Source organism: Molossus molossus, unplaced genomic scaffold (assembly GCF_014108415.1).
Source record: "Molossus molossus isolate mMolMol1 unplaced genomic scaffold, mMolMol1.p scaffold_m16_p_8, whole genome shotgun sequence".
Taxonomy (NCBI): Eukaryota; Metazoa; Chordata; class Mammalia; order Chiroptera; family Molossidae; genus Molossus; species Molossus molossus.
This window is the reverse complement of record NW_023425402.1, coordinates 92,108,802-92,131,021: the sequence shown is the minus strand read 5'-3', so window position 1 is coordinate 92,131,021 and position 22,220 is coordinate 92,108,802. Positions and strand designations below refer to the sequence as shown.

General features: G+C 35.6%; 1 long non-coding RNA gene across 2 annotated transcripts in view; it reads left to right on the top strand.

The window, feature by feature from the left end:
- Positions 1-22,220, top strand: part of LOC118621631 — a 347,996-nt gene that overhangs the window by 119,856 nt on the left and 205,920 nt on the right. The window lies entirely within an intron of this gene.

Below are 22,220 nucleotides of genomic sequence, written 5' to 3'. Positions count from 1 at the left end.
TTTGTTTTTTGCCTGTTTTATTTTAGTGTCTGTGTGCTCTTTCCCAACATGGTCTACGTCTCATTCAACTTTACATCATCAGCAATTTGTACAGTCATGGTTTCATAAGACTTGTCCATTCATTGACTCTTTCAGCCATGAAAAAATGTTTATTTGGGCACTCACTATGACTCAGGCACAATTTGTGCTCTAGAATACATAAAAAATAAAGTCCCTGCATTGATGGGGACTACATTCTAATGAGATAGAAAGGACCTAAATAAACAAAGATGTATGTGTTACAATATTAGGTAGAGGAAACTAAAGCAAATTAAGATAACAGAAAGGATGCTTCAAAAAGGAGATGAAATGAGATCTCATGCAATGTTTGAGTAAAAATCATACCAGATGGAGGGAACATCATGTGCTGGACTCAGAGACAGGCAAAGGATGGGAATGTGACTCGTATCCACCCAGAACAGCAAGGCTAGAGTCAGTGGGCTCGAGGAAGGTGATACAAGTAGGACCTTATCCTTCATGGTAAGGATTTTGGATATTACTCTAAGTATGAGATAATTGGGAAATCTTGTAATATATACATTTTATGTATTTTACATTTTTTCATTTTGTTCTTCAGTTTTGTTATGTGAATTTTGACAAATGTATATACATGAAAACTACATCCCAACCAACCAAATTTCTATCTCCCCAAAAGTTTAATGTTGATGCTTCCAATTACTTCACTCCCACCTATAGACAACAACTGTTCTATTATCTATTGCCATTGATTGATTTCACCTTTATCTTAGTTTCATATTAATGGAATCATACATTTGCGTACTCTTTTGTGTCTGGATTTTTTCTCAATAAAATGTTTTTGAGAGACATCCATGTTATTGTAAGAATAAGTAGTTTACATTTGTTTTAAATTGATGTATAATTGACATGTAACATGTTAGTTTCAGGTGTACAACTAATGATTCCATATTTGTATACATTGCAGATGTTCACCACAATAAGTTTATTGACATTCATCACCGTAGTTACAGATTTTTTCATTAACTATAGTCATCATACTGTCCATTACATCCACACGACTTAAAGTTTGCACATGTCGATACCTTCACCCATTTTCCCCACCCAGGTAACCACCAATGTATTCTCTGAGCTATCTTGTTTGATTGCTTTTTTAAAAAATTCCTCATATAAGTGAAATCATTCATTATTTGTCTTTCTCTGACTGACTTATTTCACTTAGCATAATGCCCTTGCATCCATTGACATTATCAAATGGAAGGATTTCATTCTTTTCATTGCTGAATAGTATTCCCTTGGGTGTATATATAGCTATCTACCTATCTGTCTATATCATGCATCTTTTTTACCTGTTCATCCATTGGTGGACATTTAGGTTGTTTCCATATCATGACTATTGAAAATGCTGCAGTGAACATGGGGGTGCATATGTCTTTTTGAATTAATTTTTAAATCTTCTTTAGACAAATACCCAGAAATGAACTTGCTGTGTCATATGGTAGTTCTATTTTTAATTGTTTCAGGAACCTTCATAATGTTTTCCATAGTGACTATACCAATTTACATCCTCACCAATAGTGCACAAGGTATTCTTTGTCTTCATAGTCTCAAAAACACTTGTTATTTCTAGTCTTTTTGATAATAGCTACTCTAACAGGTGTGAAGTGGTATCTCATTATAGCTTTGATTTTCATGTCCCTTAGTTAGTGATGTTTGGCATCTTATAATTTTCCAGTTGGCCCTCTGTATGATTTCTTTGGAAAAATGTCTATTCAGATTCTCTGTCCATTTTTAAAATCAGATTGCTTTTTTTTTAATTATTCAATTGAGTTCTTTATATATTTTGGATATTAAAACCTTATCAGATAAATAATTTGCAAATATTTTCTCTCATTAAATAGGTTGCATTTTATTTTGTTGGTGATTTTCTTTGCTGTGTAGAAGGGTTTTGTTTTTGTTTTTGTTTTTAGTTTACTTCTGCTTTGTTACCTTTGCTTTTGGAATTAGATTTTTAAAAAAAACAACAACAACAATAACTCATCACCAAGACCCATGTTCAATTCTTACATTCAAGTTTTTTTTATCTATTTCCAGTTAATTTTTGTATATTGTGTAAGATGATAATGTAGTTTCATTGCTTTACATGTAGCTGTCCAGTTTTCTTAACACTATTTATTGTGCTGTGTTTTCTCCTTTGTATATTCCTGGCTCCTTTGCCATAAATTAATTGACCTTATATGTGTGGATTTATTTCTGGGCTATCTATTCTGTTCCATTGTTCTATGTATTTGTTTTTATCCCAACTCTATACTGTTTTGATTAATATAGTTTTGTATTATAGTTTGAAATCAGGGAGTGTGATGCCTCCAACTTTTTTCTTTCTTCGCTTTGATCATTTAAGGTCTTCTGTTGCTCCATAGAAATTTTAGGATTGTGAAAAATGCCATTGGAATTTCATAAGGATTGCATTGCACCTATAGATTGTTTGGGATACTATAGCTATTTTAATAATATTAATACTTCCAATCCATGGCAAGAACTTTTTCAATTTCTTCCATCAATGTTTTGTAGTTTTCAGTGTACAGATTTTTCATTTCCTTGGTAAAATTTATTTTTAGATATTTTATTCTCTTTGATGCTGTTGTAAATGGTATTGTTTTCTTAATTTATCTTTCTGATATTTTGTTATTAGTGTATAGAAGCACATCAGATTTTTTTGTTGATTATATATCCTGCAACTTTGTTTATTATATCTAACGATTGTTTTGGATGGAGTCTTTAGGGTTTTCTTTCTTTTTTTTTTTTCCTTTATTGATTTTAGAGAGAGAGGGAGAGAGAGATAGAAACATTGATGAGAGAACATCGATTGGCCGCCTCCTGCATGTCCCCCACAACCTGGGCATGTGTCCTGACTGGGAATAGAACCAGTGAGCTCTTGGTGGATGGGTAGACGCTCAACCACTGAGCCACACCAGCCAGACGAGTCTTTAGGGTTTTCTAAATGTCATATCATCTGCAAGTAGTGACAGTTTTACTTTTTAAAATTTGCAGGACTTTGTTACTTTTATTGCCTAATTGCTATGGCTAAGACTTCCAATATTATGTTAAATAAAAGTGGTGAGAGTGGGCAGCTTTTCACTGTTGAGTATGAATGATTTTAGCTGTGGGTTTGTGATATATTCCTTTATTATGTTGAGGTACATTTCATCTATACCCACTTTGTTGTTTTTATCATAAATGCAAGTTGAATTTTACCAAACGCGTTTTGAGTTTGAGAAAGATAGATATTAATCCTCCTTTGAATATTTAGTAGTTTTCTTTGTTGAGAGATTTGTGATGACTGCTTTAATCTCTGTACTAGTAATTGGTCTGTTCAGATTTTCTGTTTCTTCATGTTTCAGTCTTGGACAGTTGTATGTTTCTAGAAATTTATCCGTTTCTTTTAAGTCTTCCAATTTTTTGTGATAATCATTCATAGTTGTCTCTTATGATCCTTTTCATTTTTGTGGTATTGTAAATTCCCCTCTTTCATTTCTGATTTTATTTGAACCCGCTCTCTTTTTTTCTTGGTGAGTCTAGTTAAAGGTTCACCAATTTTGTATATCTTTTCAAAGGATCAGCAACATATTTTTAAGGGTCAGTCATGTTATTGTATGAGTCAGTAGCTCATGTTTTATTTTTTGATATTATTTCATGCTATAAATGGAAATATATTTTTTATCCTGTTAATAAGTAACTGGATTTTCTCCAGTTATAGGCAAATATCTAGAAATATTATTTTATAATTCTTTGTATGAACATGTGCTTGATTTATTTTTGATAATTACTAGGAATGAAATTACTAGGTTATATGGTAGATGAATTCTTAGGTTTATATGAAACTGCCAAACTGTTTCCAAAGTGGTTATGAAATTTTATATTCCCATGTTAATGGGTAAGAGTTTTGTAACAAGGCCAAAATAAAATCTTGTCAGTTTTTATTTATTTAACTTTAGTCTTCTGGAATGTGAAATGGTATTTAATTTTTAATGCACATTTTCCTAATAATTGTGTCGAGCATCTTTTGATGTGCTACACATAAGGAGACACTCACATATACACATATATATACTCTTTTTGAAGTAACTATGTCAGACTTTTGATCATTCACTATTGGGTCTTCTTTTTCCTTTTTATTAGTTTTGTGGGAGTTCTCTATATATGTGTAATAGCAATTTGTGATAAATATAGCTTGTGAATATCTTTTCTCTATCTGTGGCTTGCCACTTTATTTTCTTAATGTTAACTTTTGATAATTAGAAGTTATTAATTTTGATGAAATGTAACTTGTCAATACTTTTTTATTAGTTGACTAATCGAAGGTCACAAAAGTATTCTACTCTAGTAGCTTTGGAGTTTTTGCTTGTTTAAATATTCGTCTGTCTCAAATTAAAAGTTGTTGATAATGTAAAGTAGAAGGCCAACATTTGTTTAACCCCCTTTATGCACTGATCTAGTTTTCCCCACATCATTTGTTTGAAACACTTTCTTTTCCCCACTGCACATTTGTCAAAAATCAATGGACAGTTCCATTTTTAATTTTTTGTGTGGCATTTCCTCAAAAAATTAGAAATGGAGCTACCGTTTGACCCAGTGATTCCATTTCTAGGAATGTGTTCTGAGAATCCCAAAACACCAACCTGAAAGAATATATGCACCCCTATGTTCACGCTCTCTTTTTTTCAAGAGATCTGGAAACAGCCCAAGAGCCCATCAGTGGAGGAGTGGATGAAAAGCTGTGGTACATTTATACCATGGAACACTATGCAGCTGTGAAAGAGAAGGATTTATTATTACTTTCTGAGACAGCATGGAGGGACCTGGAGATGATTATGCTAAGGAAAATAAACCAGTCAGAGAAAGATAAATATCACATATATGTGGAATCTAATGAACAAAATAAACTGATGAATAAAATAGAACCGGAGGCGTGGAAGCATGGAACAGGCTGACCTGTCTCAGAGGGAAGGAGGGGGCAGGAAGAGATTAACCACCAAACTTATATGCATCTATGGACACAGACAACAAGTTGGTGAAAGCCTGGGGCAGGGTAGGAACTGGGTGATGGGAGGCAAGGGGGGGACATCTGTAATAATCTCAACAATAAAGATTAAAAAAATAAATTGACAGTGTACATATCAGTCCATATTATGTCTTACATCTCTTTTTACCAGTTTTACCCTGACTGGATTAATGATTAATATACCTCTATTTTGGGCCTCAATATCAAGTAGAGTAAGTCCTTTAATTTTCTTTAAGATCTTCTTTTTTTTTTTTCATTAGCAGAACCTAAATCCAGAGCCCATACTCTTTTTTTTTTTTTTTTATCTTCACCCGAGGACATTTTTCCATTTTTTTTTTTTTTTTTTTTTTATCCTCACCCGAGGATACTTTTCCATTTTTTGTACAGATAGAGTGGGAGGAAGAGAGAGGAAGGGAGAGAGAGAAACATCGACGTGAAGGGACACATCGAGTGGCTGCCACCCGCACGACCGACCAGGGCCGGGGACAAACTGCAACCGAAGTACGTGCCCTTAGCGGGAACCGAACCCGGGTCTCTCAGGACCGCAGGCTGACACTCTAACCGCTCAGCCAAACTGGCCAGGGCCATTTTTCCATTTTTTGTTCAAATAGAGTGGGAGGGGGAAAGAGAGATAGAAACATTGACATGAAAGGGACACATCGAGTGGTTGCCACCCGCATGACCTAACCAGGGCCGGGGACAAACTGCAACTGAGGTACGTGCCCTTAGCGGGAACCAAACCTGGGTCTCTCTGGACCATGGGTCGACGCTCTAACCGCTGAGCCAAACTGGCCGGACTCTTTAAGATCTTTTGCTTAGAGATCTTTTAGATCCAGATAATTTTATATTCACTTTGTTGGTTTTAACAAACATGTCCATTAGGACTTTGAGATTATGTTGAATCCATACATAACAATAAAATTGACATTTTACAATATTGAATTTCCAGGTAATACACTTGTTATATCTCACCACTAAATTGCCTAATTTCTCTCAGAAATGTATTATATAGTAGTTTGCAATGTAGAGGCCTTGAACTTTTTTTTTTACTGTGACAAAGATTTTACTGGGAAATCGAAGCATCCTTTTTCTCTTATACCATGAAAGCTTCTGCAGACAACACTTGCGAACAGGATAGCACAGGGAGAGCATTGAGGAGTCCATCTTCCTGGGGTCTGGCTGTCAGCTGCAGGGTCTTGGGAACAAGTCTTACTAGGGAAGAAAACAGGAAGGCAGGCATAGTAGGATTTTCTGTTTTGGGGGGCACATCAGACAGTTGCCAGAGTGCTCTTTTGTTTCTGGGGGGACTTGGAACTACACACACAGGAAAAGGGGAAACGGCAGCAGCATAAGGGAGCAGAAAGAGCATTAGCCTGGAAATCAGACCAAATGTCAGCTTCATATTGACCACTTGTTTGAAGTTGGCTCTGAGTAAGTCACTAAACCTCACTGTGCCTTTTTCATAAAATAAGGTGCTAGGTTGGGAAGACTCTAGAGACCCTGAGGCACTCTGTCGTCTGTGTTTATGTTCTGTTTTGTGCTACGGGAGACCACCATGACCTATAGTAAATACAGCAATTCACCCGGGCTAAATCTGGTTGGCCATCTATTTTTTTTTTTTTTTTTTAATTAACTAAAAGTCCATTTTATTTTCTTTAAACTTCCTCAGTTTGTAATGTATGTTCCTTTCTTTTCTTTTTTTTTTTTCCTTGAAGCTATTTTGAGTTATAAATGACAAATTTGTACAATGTTCATTTTTATCTGTTCAGGATTTCTCATCCAGGACACCATATTACATTTGTTTGTCATGCATTCTTTAGATGCCTCTTGATTGTACAGAGTTGCAGACTTCCCTTGTTTTTGATGACCTTAAAGGTTTTGAGGAGTACTAGTCAGGTATTTTATAGAATGTCTCTCTTTTGGGATTTGACTGATGTCTTTCTTGTGATTAGACTGGGCCTACACGTTTGGGGAAGAAAAACTTGTTAAAAACTTTACCACAGGGCTATAGTGCCATTCTCATTGCATTGTTATCAAGAGTGCATATTGTCAACATGACATAATACTGTTGGATGTTGATGGTGATCACCTAGCTAAGGTAGAGTTTGTCAGATTTCTTCACTTTAAAGTTACTCTTTTTCCTCCCCTTTCCACAGTGTACTTTTTAGAAGGAAGTCCTTATGCACGGCCCGCACTTAAGGAATGGGAAGACAAGATCCACCTTCTGCAGGATGGATTAGAACATAAATCATTAGTATCTTCTACATTAAGGATTGATCTTTTCTCTCCCATTATTTATTTATTCATTCATTAACATCAGTATGAACTCATACCTATTTATTTTATACTTTTGGTTATAATCCAGTATTACCTATTTTCATTGTTCAAATTGTTCCAGCTTTGACCATTGGGAGCTCTTTTAGTTGACTCTCATGTCCCTTTTATGTACTCAGTAAAGGGCTTTTTGTTGTAGACAGCATATGTATGGGTCTTGTTTTCTTATCCATTCAGTTACCCTTTGTCTTTTGATTGCTGCATTTAATACATTTATATTTTAAGTAATTATTGATAGGTAGGTACTTATTGCTTTTTTATTCTTTATAATTGTGTTACTTTTTCTTTCTTTCTTTCTTCTTCTTAAAGAAGTCCCTGTAACATTTCTTGTAATATTAGTTTGTTGGTAATGAACTCCTTTAGTCTTTTCCTGTCTGGGAAGCTCTTAAAGTCTCCTTCAATTTAAAATAATAGGTTTGCTGGGTAATGTAGTCTTGGTTGTAGGCCCTTTCTTTTCATCACTATAAATATTTATTTTGTGCCAATCCCTTCTGGTCTTAAAAGTTTCTGTTGGGAAATCAGCTGACTAATGGGAACTCACTTGTACATAATTAAGTTTCTTTCATTTACTGCTTTTAAGATTTTCTCTTTGCAATTTTAGTTAGGACATGTCTTGCTGTGGGCCTCTTTGGGTTCATTTTGGGGGGGACTCTTGTTCCTGCACTTTTTCTTCACCAGGTTAGGGAAGGTTTTTTTTTTATTATTTCTTCAAATAAGTTATCAATGCTTTGCTCTTTCTCTTTGGCTGTTACCCCTATGATGCAGATGTTGTTACACTTCACAGAGGTCCCCCTAAACTATCCTCATTTTTTAATTCTATTTTATTTTTGTTACTCTGATTGGGTCTTTTCTGCTACATTGTCCTCCAATCACTGATTTGATTCTTTGCTTCATGTAATCTACTGCTCCATTCCTTCTAATGTATTACTCATTTCAAATACTGTGTTTTTCATTCCTGACTGGTTCTATTTTATGCTTTCTATGTCCTTTTTTATGCATACTATTTTATTGTTGAAGTTCTCATTGAATTCATCTATTCTTTTAAGTTCCTTTAGCAGCCTTGTGACTGTTGTTTTGAATTCTCTATCTGGTTGATCACTTGCCTCCATTTCATTAGACTTTTTCTGGAAATTTCACCTGTTCTTTTATTTAATCCATGGTTTTATGTCTTACCAGTTTGGCTGCCTCTCTGGGTGTTTCTATATGTTTGGAAGGTCTGTGTATTCCGGTCTTGGACTGGTGTTCCACAGCAGGTGTGCTGTGGACTCAGTGGTGCAGTCTTCTTGGTTCCCTGAATGGGTGCTCCAGGAGCGTCTCTTTTGTGTATTATGTGAACCCTCCTTTTGTAGTTTTCTTGATTGCTGTTGGCCTGTCCCTGTGTGGAGCTGACCTTCAGGCTGGCTGCCTGTGAGGATTGAGCCCAACAACAGTGTGCAAGCTGCTGTGTAGGGACTGACCCGCAAAGCAGAATTTGCCATGGCATGTTCTGGTGTTTGCTGAGACTTCTCTTGGGGTGTGCCACTTGTGGAACTAATTGTATAGTTTTCTGATGTGGTCTGAAGGCAGCTACCAAGTGTGTTGGTCTAGGGCCTCCTGAGAAGGGCTTTCATGCAGGTCCATGTTAGATGCTGCCTGTGATTGGCCCAAGTAAACTGTTAGAAGCAGTGACATCATCATCATGCATGTGTGCAAAACAATGACCCTAACCCCGAAAGCCACACATTGCAGTCTCTGCTTGTTTGTCTCTGGTGCTCCCTGAGATTTCCCAAACTTCCTCAAGTTTTTAAAGAAATACTGCAATGCAGACCCAGGCTAAAGACCATGTGCAGACCATTCTACTGGGAGCAATCTTGTCAGGGCAGAGCCTCCGGAGTTTGCAGAGAGGAGCTAGTGCATCTCCCCAAGCTAATGCCTTGTGGAAAAGACTGCTCAACCCAGGAAAGATGATGCCTGTTGGTGGTGTAAGACAGGGACCCACAGGTATATTTGCAGCTGTCTCATCAGCCCTCTCCTTGAAGCCATGTAACTCAATCTCTCCCTGAATGACTGTGATCCTCTCCAAACCACTGTCCTTCCACTGGAGCCCAGGGTGAGTGTCTGTGAATGAGAGTTTGTGCAGTGGTCCTTTAAGAGCGTCTGGGTTTCCTTCAGTCTCACTTCTCCCCAGAATTTCTACTGATTTTTATAAATAAATAAAAGTTCAAGGCACAGTTTTACAGTTTGGTGCTCCAGACTATGGAACCCCGCATGGGTTTAGGCCTCTCTTCCTCTGAGGATAATTTCAGATGAGATATCTCTCTGGATTTTTAACCATAGCCCATGGGTGTGGGGTCAGCCCTTTTTGCATCCCTGCCCTTTCTACCAGTCTTGGCATGGGTTCTTCTGTACACCCTTAGCGATAAGACTTCTGTTTAGCTAGTCTTCAGAGGGTTATCCAGGTTGACTGTTCTGTAATTTAGTTGTAATTTTGAGATAGTCCTTGGAGGAAGTGAGTGTAACTTCCACTTATTTTGCTGCCATCTTGGGTCCCCGTGAGGCCTTGAACTTTTATTTATTATACAGAACCCTAAGTATCATGTTTGTTTATGCTATTGCAAATGAAATTATTTTTATAATTTACTTTACAGTTATTTGAAGCTTGCATAGACATACAACTGATTTATATATTTGTATCCTAGAACCTCAATTCATTTATTAGTTCTAGTAATTTTTCTGAAGGTTCTGTATGATTTTCTGTGTAAAATATCATGCCACCTATGAATAAAGATGATTTTGTTTTGTGTTTTCAGTGTCTACATGTTGGTTTTTTTCCTTGACCTATGGTACAGGCTAGAACTTCTAGTACCCTATTGAACAAAAATAGAGTGGACATCCTTCCCAATCTTTGAAGGAAATCATACAATGCTTCATTATTCAGTATGAAGTTAGCTTTAAACTTCTTTATCAAAATAAGGAGAACTCTTTTGTTCCTGGTATACTGACAGTTTTCATTATGCATTGTCATTGAATTTTGTTAAGGAAGTTATAGCATTTTACATTAGATCATAAGTTTATTCTTCATTTCTATTTAGGAGGTAAATTATATGTATTGATTTTGGAAAGTTAAAACAGTTTTGTATTGTTGAGAAAAATCCTACTTGATAATGTTGTTTTATCTTCTTTTTATATGTGGATGAATTTAATTTGTTGATATTATGTTACAAGGTTTTGCATCTGTGTTTATGAATAATGTTACTGTGTATTTTTCTTCTCTTTTAATACCTATGTCTGGCTTTGTATCAGAATAATGATGGGCTCACAAAATATTACAAAGTCTTTTCTATCTTCTACTTTCTGAAAGTATTTGTGTGTTATTGGTATTAGTTTTCCCTAATGTTTGATAGAATTCAACAGAAAAACCATCTGAACTTTGAATTTTCTTTGTTGAAATTTTTATAATGACAAATCCATTCTCTTTACCACGTGGAGATTTATACAGATCTTTAAAAAAATATGTGCTTGTATTGTCAGTTCTGGTTAGGTGTGTGTGTTTTTTGTTTTGTTTTGCTTTTAGGGAATTGATCTAACAATATCACAGTTATTGATTTAATTACATGAAGTTGTTTAAAATAATGCCTTATACTCATTTACACCTGAACCATATTTTTTAAGAGATATCTTACTTATGATATAGGCATCTTGTATCCTCTTTCTTTTTCTCCTGCCAAATTAGTGTATCTAGTCATTTTTATATTTTATTAACATTTTCAGTAAAATAACTTTTAGTTTACGTTATTGTTTTTCTGTTCTGTCATTGATTTCTGTTACTTTCATTGTTAGTGATTTTATGGTTATGTGAGTTCACTGTTTTTCTCTGGGTTCTTAATGTGAAACTTGAAAGCTGATCATAAACATTTCTTTTTATTCTAATACAAGGCTTTAAAATTATAAATTTTCCTCTAAACACTTCTTTAACTGTATAACTCCAGTTTATATGTTTTGTTTTCATTGCCATTCAGTTTGAAATATGCTTTAGTTACCCTTGAGAGTTTTTCTTAGACATGCGGGTTATTTGAAACTTAGTTGTTACACATTCTTTAAAAGGCAGACTTTATGATGTGTGAATTATATCTTTATAGTTCTGTTATAAAATTAGTTGTTACATTTCCAAACATTTTGAGTTTTTGTATTTATTTTTATCAATCAAATTTAATTCTATTGTCAAGAAACATTCTGTAACATTCGGTGAAGCTGAGAAGATCTGTGAATGGCTCAGCCTCGGTCTTGCCATGAATAGCCAGAGGTCGGGCTGGAAGGGTTTTATTTACCCCACTAGCAGCACATACATCTTTATGAGCTTTTAATTATTTAAACCATAGCTGATGTTCATGACTCAAAAAATAGGTCCAATTAATATTAAATTAAATTGTTAGCTCCCTTTTGAAGCTACAAGTTATCTAACATAATTTATGTTGGTTTGTTTTGGGATTTGAAGAAGAAGACAGGAATAAGAAGGAATATAGAGTGAAGGGCAAGAAGTGTTTTGGAGTTTAATAAAATGAAAGTTCAACAATATACTTGACATCAGCTTTAATTAGTATATGTTCCTGGATGTGTGTGCATAAAACAATGGAATGTGAACTGACTGATAGAAAGATGCCAACTGGTGGTGTGAAGTATTTTTGTTTAAATTTTATTTAATGGCAGAGGATATAGTAACCGTCTTAAAGACAGCTATGAGAAGTAGGAGACATTACAGTGCACTCTCAGTTCGTATTGGAAACCAGCCAAATTTTCAAAGCTCTCAAGGAGATACGCAGCTGGAGATAATGCCCTCACAGAATAAGTTTCTACAAGGAATGAGAAACACCATTTGCCAAAATCAGAATTTTTCATACTCTCCTGGCCATGTTTTATTACGCTAATGTTTTCTGAAGCGATGACTACATGCCTCCCTGCTAACTTAGTGAAACACCGGCTTCAAAACAATGCCAGCACTTTCCTGAGAGTTCATTGCCCAAGTGGGAGGTGCAAGGTCAACTTCCCACGAGTTCCTTGGCCTCCTGTTCTGGGCGGAACCAGGTCTCAAACCTTGCGGTGTCTAGTCCTCAAAAACACACTACCTGTGGAAATCTGTCTGAAATTAGACGAAAGACAGAGCTAGCCAGGGCAGTTTGCCAGCATCCATTTTAGTGATCAATTCAGAATGCTACGCTTTCAGTTTTCTGGGACAATCAGTCAAGTTCCATTGAGCTTAATGAAAGTTGAAGATACTTCTCCATATGACAAGCTTTGTGCTTATCAGTGCAAGCTCTACACAGGGCATGAGCTCATACTCTGTCACAACTTGCTCAATGATTCTGCAGAAGGTGTGACTTTTTGGCATCAAAGTCCTAACTTATAAACATTAGAAAAAGTATTGTATCTCATTAACTTTCTTAAGGGACCTTCTTCTTCTTCTTCTTCTTCTTCTTCTTCTTCTTCTTCTTCTTCTTCTTCTTCTTCTTTAATGTTTACTTTTCCACAAGTCTCTCAATCTACATAACCACAAATTTAGCCTTAATAGTATAGATGCAGTGTAATTCTGGACCATAACCTTCCCTCTATGTCAAGCCAAGATACTTTGTTAGGATCTAATCCATTACTATGACCTAATTTGTTCTCAGTTTTAAAGGAAAAAAAAAAACCCCAGCCCTTGTCATTAGTCTAATAGAGTTGTTTCAGTTTCCTTCAACTAAGGAACTATTTAACCACTGAACTTGTAACACACTAAATAGAACCAGAGTGGTAGCTCAAAATAATTAAAGCTGTTTTCTTACTTCAAGGCTCATTAAGAGAAGAATTACCAGAAATGTATTCCCAACTTACTTCTAGTTTAAACTTCTCTTATACTCTTTGTTTGAAGTAATAAAGATTCCTAAGTAACTTTTAGAGCATTGATAAAACACAGGTGATCACATTTTATATAAATAAGTTAAGTTGATGTAGTGCTTCGAGCACTTGTAAATGTGTAGGATAGGGAGTATGGAAAAAAGAAGGTAAAACTGTAGAGAAAATAAATGTGAATGATAGTTTAATTATACATTTTTGCATATATTATATTTATTGAGTTCCTATTGCAAGCCACACTTCATTTGAGGTATTGGAAGATACATCACTGAATAAAACAGATGAAAATCTTGACCTTCATTTAAACATAAACCAATAGGGAAATGATCTATGCTATCATACACTAGGGAGGAGAGGAGTGTAGCAGCATATGCATGGAGTCTGTGATTACACACTCCTGTGGGGGAGATGGGTCAGTTGGGGAGATGTTGCTAAGAAGATACCATGTGAACTAAGGGTTGACAAAAGTCAGAAAATGAACGATATTCATAAAAAAATGAACAAAAAATAGCTCACTTTATTAGTAGGCAAAATAGATGACCACATACATAATGTGAATATTGCATTTTAAATAAATAATCACCTGATTAAGTAACTAGTAAATCCCTAACACTCAGTTATGTGCTGTAAAGGGTTGGTCAAAGAAGCATATGACCCTGTCACTGCTCAAAAGGAAATAAAGCTTCCATCAGTATTTTTAAAACACCACAGAAGATGATTAAGAAGAATGACTATATAAGACATTCTTACTTATTTAGGATAGGATTATTCTAGAAGAATCATTTTTAATTATTTAGACTAGAATTATTTGGAATAGAATTGAATTCATCTAGCAAAATTACATAAATTGTTGGCAAAGTAGGAAAGGAATTCTAAAAACACAGAGAGGGAAGGGGATGGGAAATAAAGATAAAGTATGAAGATACAGAAAAAAGTGATGTGGTTGCAGAGAAAAATAACTGGAGAAAATAAATTGATTTGATTGCAGATAAGAGTCATTGAAAGTTAGATGGATAAAGTAACATAGAATTAGTAGGGTGTTAACGCCAGGATACAGCTGATGCCCAGGACAAAGAAATGTCCCAGATTTCACATTCTGTGTCTCAGGGAACTCTCTTGCACCTTACTCTTATAATTATCCTTCTGTTTTGAATATCAGTCTCACTTCATAGTGCCTCTTCCTACACCAGTGTCTTAGCCTGGGAAATCTTATAAATAAATGTGTTAAAAATGTCCAAACTTTACATCTTATTCAGACCTCTATCAATAGTTACGGCCTCCAGGCTCAAAGGAAGTACAAACTCAAACTTGAACCGTCACTCCCCACAACATATCTGCACCTCTACCTGTTTTTCTTTGTTGTTTTTTTAATCTTTACTGAAGCAATTGTCAAACATTTTGCTAAATACAAAAACATGGAAAATATACGTGACTTCTTACGCATATTCAGTTGGCCACACAATTCTGTTGTTGTATCTTTCTAGACTTCACATTTGTCTTCTTCTCTTAATTGTTATTATTGCTTTTTAAGTTCATTTCTCTATTGTCTGCCTTAATAGTTCAGTGCTCTTCACATTGACCTCCTCTTCTCCGGTTTTCTGTCCAGTCAAGTTTCTTTATTACATTTATAGCAATCTGTCTGGACTATGAATGGGATCGTGCCACTTCTTTGCTTAAAGTCTCTCAGTGACTCGATACACTAGAGATCCTTTGTAAGATAGTTAGAAAACTGTCTCTTGATTCTCATCTCCTTTCATCTTCTCCATTTGCATTCTACACTGAAAACAGGTATTTATTTCTTGATGTGTGTTGCCTTGTACTATTTCACACATCACATTTTTTTTTTTTGTCCATCGTATCCCCTCATTTCCTAAATCATCCTCTAACCCTGCTTTTCTGCCATTATCTGCAAAAATGTTACTGACATTTATGCTCAGAGACATAGCGCATTATCTTTGTTGTTGTTATTCATGGATTTCTTGTAAAAATTTTTCTTGTAACACTCATCACGTTTTTTCACTATTTTTATTTATCTTTTTCTCTCTCTTGGAGAGCAATCCTGGAACATTATTTGTTATTTTTGTATCACAAATACCTATCACTACCTGGAACATGGGGTCGAGGGGGTAATGCTCAAGAATGTTAGTTGCATTAGTAGAATTTGTCCATAAGGGATAAGCAAAATCTTTGTATATAAATTATAAATGACTGCCTATTTTTTGGAACTTTTCAACAAATACAGCAGAAAATAAGATAGAGAAGAATCAAATAGGGATCATCTTGTCAAGTTAAAGCTATGATAAGCTATCCATAAAGGGATATTGTGGGGGGAAAGTATGCATACCAAAGTAACAGAACAGTTTAAAGGAGAATAGGTGAAAGAGAACAAGTGTGATAATAAAATTGCAAGTGAATAGGTAAGAAAAAAAATATTGACTATATCAGAGAAAAAAAATCAGGTATGATAAGAATAAGAACTATAATTATTTTTAGGACTTATCACCTCAATGAAAATAGCTATTTTGAATTAGATGGAGAGTATCATAAACTGTCTAAGTAGAAAAGACAATTTGAAGAAGAAAACTTTTCATTTATAAGCACTTTATTACTTCAGCATCATTAATATTATGCCTACATTTGAACTAAAAGAATGTAGGAGATCAGAAAGAAAAAAACTAAACACGATCTAATAGTTAAAAGTTTAGTAAACTCAATTAAAAACAGGTGGGAAGAAAACACAGAAGGTCTCATCCACCGTGAATGAGATAAGATAGCTTTTACTACACTTTTCACATTTACCACGGGCTGAAGCTAGATAGTCTAGTGACTGGGGCAAATTTCAAACCCAGAAATTAAGGACAAGATTCAGATCAATATTATTAACTCCTTGAACAAAGTTGAGGAAAACATTTTCTGTGTACACTTTAAGTTTTGTGTTAAATTAACAGAGACAAGTCTCCCAATGCCAAGAGAAGTTTGCAAGAAGGAAGCACACATGTTCCAACAGCCTGGGGCTCTTGGAAGGGGGATTTCTGAGAAAGAGGAGAAACACAGCATTCAAGAAAAAAAGCACTGATTGAATGCAGATGTAACACCATTTCCATGTCTGCCTCTTGCCCTAGTCCACTGGCGCTCTGAGATCCAATTCCAACATTCATTCTTTGGGCGCTTTCCCCAGAACCCTTCTAACCATGCCATACCTTTTCCATTTTTTCCTTTCCTTTTAAGTGATGGAGTTTCAAAAGCATTCCTTTCATCTTTGGTTAAACTTTCCCTTCCCTTAAAGCAGCTAATGTTTCCTTTTCCTCCTTTTAATGGCCGGCCTCTATGTGCCTATTTTGTTGATTCCATGTAAAACAGAAATAGTTCCTAAATACAAGTATCTTACATATATATATATACACACATGTAAGTATTACTGCTAAATACATACAGCTATGCAGAGTGTCTAAACATCCATAAACAAATCACATCCAGGCTAAACCATGCATTTCACCTCCAGAACCTTCACAGCGAACAACACAATACCCAGATTTCATGCTTATTTTCTGGAACTTCTTTTATATTTTTAAGCTTTTATATGATATTTTCAGTATCAGTGTTGGTTTTATATTCATCTCTTACCCCTGACAAAATTTCATCTGTCTGCTTTCATCCGTCTTTGTTAGTGCTCCATTCCTTACCTTTTAGTGTCAAAACTTTCGTCCAAATTTAGACTGGTACAAAGATTTTTAAAAATTTTTAATCAGAAAACTAAGAGATTCTGATTTTTAATTTCAGTTTCACTAATATTGAGTCTTGATTGGACCAGATGGTCTGGCTCGGAGTTGCTATTACTTAATTTGACATAGTTCTCATTAGTTTTGTTCCCACTTTTAAAATTAATGCAGTGTGCCTTATTTTCAACAGGAATTCATTTCTCAACAAGATATACCATGGTTCCTATATTGTACACACTGATCATAGATAGTAAGTGTAAGAAAGAATTTTTTGCTTTGATCCAGTACAGATGGCAAAAGAAATAAATTTTATTTCCTTTAACAAGCATTTATATAGCATTATGTGCCAACCTCTGTCCAAGTGCTTTATAGATATAGTGATTAAATACGTAACTATAAAATTTTTATAAAAGCCCCATGTGACACATTTCTACTTGAAAGACAAGGAAACTGAGACCAAGCCAACAAAATAACTTGCACAAGATATTACAACTGGTTAAGTGTAAGAACCAGTATTGGACCTAGTGCAATTTGTCTCATACACTTTAAGCTATGCTGTTAAGCCTTAAAGTTGGATGTCAGGAGTTAAATATTTATATTTTATAACAAAATAATGTTCACCTTTGCTTACTTTCTATTTTGAAAAATTTCAGATTTAGGGAAAAGTTGCACAAATAATACATAAAATTACTGTATACCTTAAAAGCAGTTTGTTTCCTCAACTGCTAATATTTACCATATTTGCTTTATAATTTTCTGTCTCTATAAGTACATTCTATATTTTTCTAAACGGTTTGAGAGTAGGTTACAGACATGATGCCTGTGAATACTTTGTAATAACAAAACATTTTTTACATATAGGTATTAAACTTGTATAATTACTTAATTGTACAATATTATAGTTTTATAATTGAATCTATTTTATTATCTAATTTACAAAGCTAAATGCCAGTTGTCTTTATAGTGTCCTTTACATAGAAAAAAACTGGTCCGTGATTCAATTCAACCACATATTGCATTTAGCTTTGATGTCTATCTAATCTTTTTACAATCTATCTATCCACTGGTTCTTAGTCATCCATTACCTATCATGACCTTGATACATTTAAAGATTACAGGCCAATTATTTTGAGGAACTTCTCCCTATTCAACTGATATTTCCTTTCGATTAAATAGAAGTTGTGTAAATAATTTTGCTTTGTTCCATTATGGTAATAACTCTGGTAACTTGGTTAGTGAGTTCAGCTAGATTTCTCCCTAGTAAAGTTAATATCTTTTCCTTTTCAAAAACTTTCTTATTTTTTCCTTTTTATTGAATTTGTTGGGGTTTACATTGTTTAATAAAATTACACAGGATTCAAATGTACACAATACATCATCTGTATAATGTATTGTGTGTTCACCACCCAACGTCACCAGGCGATACATTAAGAATAAGCAATATCCTGTCCCTTATAAAATTTTCACTCAGTACGTAGTGAAACCAAGCAGCGGTGATCGGGTTCCTTGTCTCTCAAATTGAAGAATGAGTTTACGGACCAAGGGTAAGTGAAAGAAAAGTTTATTTGAAATATAGACAGACTCCCCACAAGGGGGAGGGGATCCAAGTGGGTTTGCCAGTGGGGCTTTGTTGTCTAGGGGTTGATATATACTTTGCTAGCCCCTGATTGGTCTTTTCAAAAAATTCTGCCTTAATAACATCCATACATTTTATTTATTTATTTTTTTTCTTATCCTCACCCGAGGACATTTTTCCATTTTTTGTTCAGATATAGCGGGAGGGAGAGAGAGGAAGAGAGAGAGAGAGAAACATCGATGTGAAGGGACACATCGAGTGGCTGCCACCCGCACGACCAACCAGGGCCGGGGACAAACTGCAACCGAGGTACATGCCCTTATCGGGAACCGAACCCGGGTCTCTCTGTACCACAGGTCGACGCTCCAACTGCTGAGCCAAACCGGCCAGGGCACATCCATACATTTTAAAAACTGTGTTTTCCATCTGACTGGGTTCAGCCCTAGGTCATCTAAAGGGGACTTAGATATCCCCCACCCCTTTTTTTTGATAATTTCAACTTCTCCCAGACTATTAGTGAGAAGGAGGGAAAATACCTTTGGAGCAACCCTATGCTTGCTTTTGGTTTCTCCTCCAAATCCTACCTTGGTTTCCTATAATCCCTTTTGAGGTGACCTGGCTTTTTGCAATAGGAACACACTGTATTTTCACAGCAGAGCTCTTAGCAATTCTGTTGCCTTGCTTGAAACCAGCCTTTTTTGGGATGGGTTATGTAATTGACCTGTGTTTCTTCCTGGAGCTTCCAATTTGCATTTCTATAAATGGAGGCTGGGAGTTTCTGCCCTTGAAGGCACAATCTTCCCAGTTAATTTTAGCTGTATTTTGAGATCTGTAGAGTCCCAATAAGCCTTCAGATCTGCTGTGTACCGGGTTGCCTGCCTGTGTGCTGAGCTCCAAGTCCTATCAGCCTTCCCCCGTGTCTCAGCCTCCCCTTCCCATGGCCCCGTCCCTCACCGCCTAACCTGCCTCTATCTCCTCAGTGGCACTCATTGATCATCCCTACCTGAATCAATTATTAGTGTGATGTTTATCAGATGTTGATAAATACATTTACTAGTTGACATTTCACCATATGTAAGAACTTGTCCTCCTGCTTTATGTACTTATATACTTAATTATGGATTTATATTACTAAGGACCGACAGTTTCCACTTTCATATGAGGAGGTGTCATCTATTTATATCATTATTTTGATTTACAAAGTGCCCAAGTTATGGTCAGTGGAAACTCCTCCAGGCGGCAGTTCCTGTGCCTTTTGCTCAGGCCCCATCATTTCTCGAACTTTACTTTCTGATACACATGAAGAGATAGAGGCAGTTAGGCGGTGAGGGACGGGACCAAGGGAAGGGGAGGCTGAGACACGGGGGAAGGCTGATAGGACTTGGGGCTCCGCACACAGGCAGGTAACCCAGTACACAGTCTATCTGAAGGTTTATTTGGACTCTGCAGATCTCAAAACAAAGCTAAAATTAACAGGGAAGATTGTGCCTCCCAGGCCAGAAACTCCCAGCCCCCACTTATAGAAATGCAAATTAGAAGCTTCTGGAAGAAGCACAGGTCAATTACATAACAGCAACAACAACAACAAAGAGGCCAGTTTCGGGCAAGAGCAGTACAGGGACTGACAGTATAGTTCCTTTTCCTGGGTTTGCAAAGGAGTTTTGTTTACTGTGAAAGAACATAGTGCTGGCAATTCTGACCTATTCCAATGACTGTACCTACTGGTTTTGGGGAGCAAAGCAAAAGGATTGCTGAGTGAGTTCTGCAAAATTATAGAGTGTGTTCCTACTGCAGAAAAACAGGTCATCTTCAAAAGGAAGACGGAAAACCAAAATTGGACTGAGAAGAGGAACCAACGCAAGTATGGGGTTGCTCCAAGGGCGTTCCCCTCCTCCTCTCTAATAGCTGGAAGAAATTGAAATTGTCATCAAAAGGAAGCCACTAAGGCCCCTACAAATGACGTAGGACTGACCCCAGTGAGGTGGAAACACAGGCTTTAAAATGTATGGATGTTGCTAAGGCAGAATTCCTTAAAAGGACCCATCAGAGGCTAGCAAAATATTTATCTAGCCCTGGACAACGGAGCCCCATGGGCAACCCACTTGGGTGCCCTCCCGCTGCAGGGAGTCTGTCTAGCTTTCAGATAAACTTTGCTCTCCTTACCCTTGGTCCGTGAACTCATTCTTCGATTTTATGACACAAGGAACCTGAACACTGCCGCATGGTTTCACACAGACATTTCTTTACTTATTTAACATATGTATTTATTTAAAAAACAGTTTTGTTGATTCGTTTACATTTTAGTTTAGGACTGGTTTGTCCCAGATTTGTTATGGTATTTTTTGAAGATGTCAAATATTAACAGGGTTCCAAAAGTGAACTTGTCTCAACAGTGAATTATCAATGTTTGCCTCGTTCCTCTATCCTGTCCCAACTCCCAAACTCATTAGTTATAGCTTGGCCTGCGTAGGCCTTTTCTTGCAAAAACAGACTGATTCTCTCTCTATATATTTTTCTCATCTAAAGGTAATATATTATCAATATTATTGACATGTAGCTTTTCTTTATTAAAAAGATAATTTAGTAATCATTTCATATGTAGAGAGATCTTTTCTATTCTTTCTTACAGCCGCATAGTAGCCTATTGTATATTTATGATAATTAATTGAACTAATGTCTTATGTGTGTACATTTATGTTTTTAGCACTAATGTGCAAGTATAAAAACATTGCAGTGAATAACCTTGGGAAGAAGTGTTTTCATAATATTCAGGATGAATCAGCAGAATGAAATCCTAGTAGTGAAATTGCTGAGTCAGAGATAAAACATAAGTGTAACTTTGCTAGATATTCCCAATTTCCATTCCACAAGAGTTGCACCAACTTCCATTCCCATTAGCAAAGTTTGAGGATGCCTGCTCCCACAGCCTGCCTGACAGAATACTGTGTCAAGGTTTTTAGATTTTGTCAATGTGAAGGTATCCACAGTAGTTTTAATTTACATTTCTTTTATGACTAAAGTTGAATATCCCTCTTCTATTTTTGAGTCATTTATATACTATTTTTTCTTATGAAATGTCTATTTTTTAATGAAACATTTGAACATTTCACCCCAAAATTTTATGTTTTACATCTTTATCTGTGATATTTTTCTCTGATTATCATTTGTCCTTTATGTTTGCTTATGTGCTTTATTTATTTATTTATTTATTTATTTGGAAATAGGAAAATTTGGTATGTGCATTTGAATATATAAATCTTTTCATTCATTGTTCTAGATTTTCAGTCAAATTTAGGAATAAATTCACCTCTTTCTCATTACTCTAGTATTTGTATGGTTTTATTTATTTATTTATTTTTACATTTAGATTTTTTAATCAATTTAGTCTCTGTTAATGTTTATGGTTTGAGATATGGATTAAACTGATCATTTTCTAGTGCCAACTTAGTTTCTCTAGCAGCATTATTAAGTTTATTCTACCCAAGTGATATGAGATGCCTTCTTTGTCAGATATTTGACTTTCATGTATGCTTGTGTCTACTTATTATATTTCTATTCTATTCCACTGGCCTGTCTCTTCACATGTCATTGCTGCACAAATATAATTAGATTGACTTTATAGTATTTTAATATATTGTAGGGCTAG